Source organism: Accipiter gentilis, chromosome W, assembly GCF_929443795.1.
Source record: "Accipiter gentilis chromosome W, bAccGen1.1, whole genome shotgun sequence".
Classification (NCBI taxonomy): Eukaryota; Metazoa; Chordata; class Aves; order Accipitriformes; family Accipitridae; genus Astur; species Astur gentilis.
The window spans coordinates 31,634,206-31,640,205 of NC_064918.1; the positions used below are offsets into that span (position 1 = coordinate 31,634,206).

Here is a 6,000-nt window from a genome sequence, read left to right on the forward strand (position 1 = left end):
TCACTTCAGTTGGGCCATTAATGCTGCCACCTTTTTTGGGGGAGAAGCCCTAACTCCTATGTGACTTTTCTCAGGTGCTTCTGTGGTTTCTAATACATCAATAACCCTTGTGTCTGCTGACACAGGGATCTCTATCACCTGCCTCTATGGAGATGGCTAAGGTGCTGCGTGTGTTAGTACAGAGATATTTCATATATGATCCAGTGTGCTCAGCACATTGTGGAGCAGACTGAAGGACCTTGCTAGCATGCCATCCCTCAAACATTGGCATGCTGCCCCCAGGCTTATCACTAGCCAGCCTGGTTTTATCCCTTTCCCCCTTCAAATCTAGTTTAAATATTTTTCAATGAACCCTGAAAACTCTTGCACAAAGATCCTTTTCCCCCTTTGAGAAAGGTGTACCCCATCTGTTGCCAGCAGGCCTGGTGTCATGTAGACTGACCCATGATCAAAAAACCCAAAATTCTGCTGGTGACACCAGGCTCGGAGCCAGGTATTGATCTGCTGGCTCTTCCTGTTTCTTCCCTCATCGTTCCCTGCAACTGGAAGGATAGAGAAGAACACTACTCATGCTCCTGATCCCTTAACCAGTCGTTCCAAGGCCCTGAAGTCTCTTTTGATTGCCCTAGGACTTCTCTTGAGGATTTCTTGGCTGGGCGAGGGCATGTGAGCAATCCAGCCGTTAGGTGGGAACGAAGCATAAGTTTACAAAGTGCTGAAGCAGACAAGGACGCTGTGTTCTTGTACGGTGGGAAAAGGAAGATAAGAAGAGCCTGACAAACAACTCCTGGATGCCAAAGAATGAGATAAGTAACTGCTGGACACCTCATGAAGAAGCTTGCACAGTCAATAGAGGATAAGATAGGGTCGCGTGAAACGGGGTATTGTACCAATTAGAGTATTGTATAAGGCGCGTGCACAAGCACATAAGGTATATAACTGTGCTAAAAGTTGTAGTAAATGGACTTCACTTGATCACATTGGTCTGTGTGTGATGTCCCCTGTGGATCCTCCACCGCAATTGACGCCCAAACAGGGACCCTCAGATCAGCACTTTATCGTCTCTACGAGAATTTCTGGTGCAGCTGAAGCGACGAGGGAGCGGAGAAGCTGGCCGAGACTTTCCTGCTGCCCCGGCAGGATGGCATGAGCTTCAGAAGAACGACATGAGCTTTAGCTGAGCTGGGAAGATGAGGAGGTGCATGCAAGTGAATAGAAGGTTGAATCTCGCCCTGATCAGGTGAGCGGTCGGAGAAGAAGATGGGGTTGGACAAAGAGCAGGAAGCGGTCCTAAAACGCCTTTGTTATTTTCTCTCTGAGAGAGGACTGAAATGCGATAATTCTGTGTTAAAAGGGTTGCTTTGATGGGCTTGGAAGAGAGAACTTATTCCGAGTATAAACGTCGCATTTGAAGTAGCGACCTGGGATAATATAGGCAAGGTGCTGTGGGACGCTATTAGAAGCGGGGGGGATAAGGCAAAGGAGGCAAACAAATACGCAGCGCACTGGAAGGTAAATCGAGACATGCTGCAGGCAATGAGGGCGGAACGGCAGGCAGCCGCCGCTGTCCGCGCAGCGGTGACCCCTTCTGCTGCCTCCACGGCTGCCGCGTCAGCCTATCCCGCTGCAGTTAGGGGGACATTCTCTATACAACTATCTCTACCCCCCCGAACATCCATTTCTGCTAATGCTAAGACGCCTGCACAGACACAGCCTTTGCCTATACCCAGCCAGGTCGCTGGCGCCGAAGGTATCCCCCTGCCTGTTACTCCGCGAGAAGCGGAGGAATTGGGGGGGGGCGACTGTCGCCCGGCAGGTCCGGAGCCGACAGACTCGGAGGTGGTGAACCAGTTACAAAAACTGACAGTACGGTCAGAAGAACCAGAAGTGAGGGGGAGATATGCATCCTCCCGACAGGGTGAGCCGAGAAGGCAAGAGAACGAAGATTTTGGCCGTATGCCAGCCCCGCTTTCTCCTCCCCCCACCCCCCTCGCCCGCCCGCCAGCCCGCCGTGGCGTGTGTCAGCCGGCCATGGAGCGGCCGCCGCCAGCCGCCGCCGCTGGCCCCCGGGCAGCACAAGCCGCGCACCCGCCCCCGCCCTTTAATCCATCCCGCCTCTCAAAGCTAAAGACAGTGGAACCATCCGCGCCCGCGATAGATGCGGAGCAGCCTGTAATAGCTGCTGCAGACAAGAGGGAGAGGCATTGGAGGGGAGTAATAAAAAATGCCCTTGTGGAAGGGGCTATGCTCCAAGCAGTTCCAGTTGTTATACAAAATAATGGACAAAAAGATGGGAGGCGTTTCACTGGAAAGTCCTTGAGAAATTAAGGACTGCTGTGAGTCAGTACGGAATCCGCTTATTGATAAAGCCAGTAAGAAACCCTTGGTCAAGTGTTTTAATTGTGGTAAACTTGGACACATTAAGAGCCAATGTAGAGTTTCTACTAACAAAAGATGGTGCAACAGTTGTAAGAAAGATAACCATACCACCCAAGAATGCAGGAAGAAGGGAAACTTTACACCGAGCGTGAAGGCCCCTCGCGCGACGACACAAATGCAAGGGGTTTGGGCTGCCAGCCCTCAGGCAGCCTCGCGACTACCAGATCCGCCACTGCAGGAAGCTCCGGAGTGGACGTGGAAACCGCAGTAGACATTACGTTGGTGGGTGCAGGAGTCCACTTGGTGGATAGCAACATAAATGGACCATTGGGGTTTGGGCTTAGTGCATTTTTTTATTAATGGGGTGATCTTCAACAGCTCTAAAAGGAATTCTGGTAGTCCCAGGGCTTATTGATGCAGATTATTGTGGGACTGTGAAAATTATGATTCATGCTTTAATCCCTCCTGTTTCTATTCCTAAAGGTACCAGAATAGCACAATTAGTTCCATTCAGGTCGTGTGTTCCGAACCCAGCTGAAGTACAATGTGGAGATGGTGGATTCGGCTCCACAGGGAACCCGCAGGTATACTTTGCCATGGACATAACAAGAGGTAAACCAGAAAAGGTAGTGCAATTGGAAGGGCCTGACGGAGTTGTCGTCAAGAAACCGATGACAATCGATACAGGAGCTGATGTTACGATTATTTCACGATGTATTTGGCCTCCATTGTGGCCATTGATCAATCCAAATTTTGGTATTGCTGGGATAGGGGGCACACAAGCCACCTTAGTAAGTCAGCTACCCATTACCCATTTGTGTTCCCCGATGGTGAACACGTTACGACACGTCTGTATGTCATGACTACCCCAAAGGAATTGCTTGGCCTCATAGGCCGTGATTTATTGGGCCAAATGAAAGCAACGTTAGTGACCCATCCTTTTTAGGAGCGGTCACTGAGGGGCAGCCAATCCTGAAAATTAGCTGGAAAACAGATGAGCCTGTTTGGATTGATCAGTAGCCGCTAAATTCTGAAAGGCTGCTAAAAATACAAGAGTTAGTTGAGGACCAATTGAGAGCGGGACATGTTGTTCCTTCTACTAGTCCATGGAATACACCAATATTTACCATTCCCAAGAAAAGTGGGAAATGGAGACTGTTACATGATCTCAGAGCTGTGAATGCGGTGATGCACAGTATGGGAGCCCTGCAGCCAGGTTTGCCGTCTCCAGTTATGCTTCCAGAAGAATGGGATTTGTTAATTATAGATCTAAAGGATTGTTTTCTCACCATTCCCTTGCACCCAGATGACACTGAACGGTTCGCCTTTTCGGTACCATCGATTAATAAGGCAGAGCCCTATAAGAGATACCATTGGGTCGTGTTACCGCAAGGAATGCGCAATTCCCCCACGATGTGTCAGGTGTATGTGGCCTGGGCATTAGAGCCTGTAAGAAAGCAGTTTCCTCAGTTAATAATTTATCATTATATGGATGACATTTTGATAGCGGGAAGGAACTTGCCACAGGATGAAATTTTAACTCAATTGCAGGACACCTTAAGCCATCGCGGAGTAATAATCGCTCCTGAAAAGGTGCAAAAGGCAGCACCTTGGAAGTATTTGGGGTGGCACATAGATGCGAGCAATGTTAAACCTCAGAAGGTTCAAATAACATCAGAAATTTCAACGGTGCATGATGTCCAGAAGCTTGTGAGAGATATCCAGTGGGTGCGGATCTTTGCGGTATCACTAATGACGATATGGCCCCTCTGGTAGAACTCTTGGGTACGAGCGCACATGCAGATGAGAAATGGGAAATGACAGTAGAACAGCAAAAAGCCTTACAATATATATATCAAAGAAAATTGCATCGAGCTTTGCATCCACTTAACCTTGACGACATCTCCAACCTAGATGAACCACCATCCTCATCATTGTTCAGTTCTACTTGCAGAGCCTCGTACCTATTATGCAAGGGCACCTAGGAAGGTGAGGTAGTCTTGGAGGAGATGCGCCTGCTGTGCCGGGCAGGAACTTGTTGCCATTGCCCCCTATCCTTTAAGTCACTGTGTTCTGCTGGCTGGAGAGAGGATAGGGAATCCTCCATATCATGTGTCCTGTCTGCCTGACAGGCCTGTCCCAGGGAAGGTAAGGTGTGGTTCCAGTAGTCTCTCTCTCTCAGACTCCCTGCTGCTCCTCAACCTACTCACCTCCTCCTGGAGCTCTGTCACTAAGCTGAGTTCCTCTACCTGGGCACACCTCTCACAGGTGTGCTTACTACTGCCATCTGGTACTGGCATAAGAGTAGGGCACACCCTGCAACCTAACACATGGGTAGCAGCATGTTCCCATAGGAGGTCTGTCTGAGAAGCTGTGTCAGTCGTGGTGGGTGCAGAGTTTAGAGAGGCCATGGCCTTCTGCCAGGTAGAGACCATTGCTCCCTGGTCAGGTTGGCAGAGTTACAGCGCCCTTCCTGCGTGCCCTTACGTGCAGACTGCCACACTACACCCTGTTTGCCTGCCCTGGTCGCTCGCGCTCCCTAGGGGCCTCTTTTATACATGTGGGGGCTTGGCCGCCGTTGCTCTTGGCCCCGCCCAGGTCTTGTCAGCTACTGTCCCAGGCGCTAGAGCGCTCCTTAGCCGAGAGCCCCAAGACATCCTTGATAAGCTCAGCCAAACCTCCTTGACAGGGAGTAGTTGGCAGGACAAAGAAACCCTGATGGATGCAGGACAAAGAAACTGTCATAACGAACTGACCTTCCAGGAAAACAGGAGTCAGCAACAATTATTCCAGGAAGTGATGTCCCATGCCCCCTTATGCATCTACACCAACAAGATATAAAAAGTAACTTGCTATCTACCCAAAATGAGCTTCTCTGCACAAGTCCCTCTGCAAGAGCTTCTCTGCACGAGATCTCCTGGACAAACCCAGCCCTCGCTGGGGACACTATGACGTGGACCATCTTTGAAGAGAGACTTCCCATCATCAATTAGCCTACTCCTGGGAGCAGTTTGGTGAATGTCATACCAGTAACACCTCACATAATAAATTTATAGGCACGCACACAGGTAAAGGTTTGTAAGTATATACTTGCTTCACTAGTTGGAATTCTGTAATAACTTGTAATAGACATATATTTGATTTATTCTTGTAATATATATATTATATATTTGCTTTCCTAGTGATAATTTTGTAATAATGCGTGGTCGCATCCTAGTCCATCTGGAAAATAAGAGAATTACTACCCCTGGAGCTGAACAACAGGGACCTAGCCAAACAGTTCAATTTTTAGGCATAACTTGGCAAAGTGGCAGGCAGTGTATTCCCTCTGATATCTTGCAGCAAATATCTGAGTTGAGCTCACCCTCCAATAAGAAGGAGCTCTGACAAGCCCTAGGAACTTCAGGATTCTGGCAAGCCCATATTGCAGGGTTTAGTATAATTGCTCAACCCTCATACAGTCTGTTGAAGAAGCATGCTACCTGGGAATGGACAGTTCCTCACGAAGAGACACTTCGTTTATTAATATGCAATGTTTTAGAATATCAGGCTATGAGCCAAATAATACCAGGGGCCTCTTTTAGCTTACATATAGGACTCACAGAAAAAGGATATCAATGG

General features: G+C 48.9%; 1 protein-coding gene across 1 annotated transcript in view; it reads left to right on the plus strand.

Annotated features, from left to right (window-relative positions):
- LOC126035481 (endogenous retrovirus group K member 5 Gag polyprotein-like) overlaps positions 1–4,086 on the plus strand; it is a 432,730-nt gene extending 428,644 nt beyond the window's left edge. The window contains exon 3 of the mRNA XM_049794120.1: positions 2,914–4,086. The gene's annotated coding sequence lies outside the window, so the exon portion shown is untranslated. The remainder of the gene's footprint in view (positions 1–2,913) is intronic.
- Positions 4,087–6,000: the final 1,914 nt, after the last annotated feature.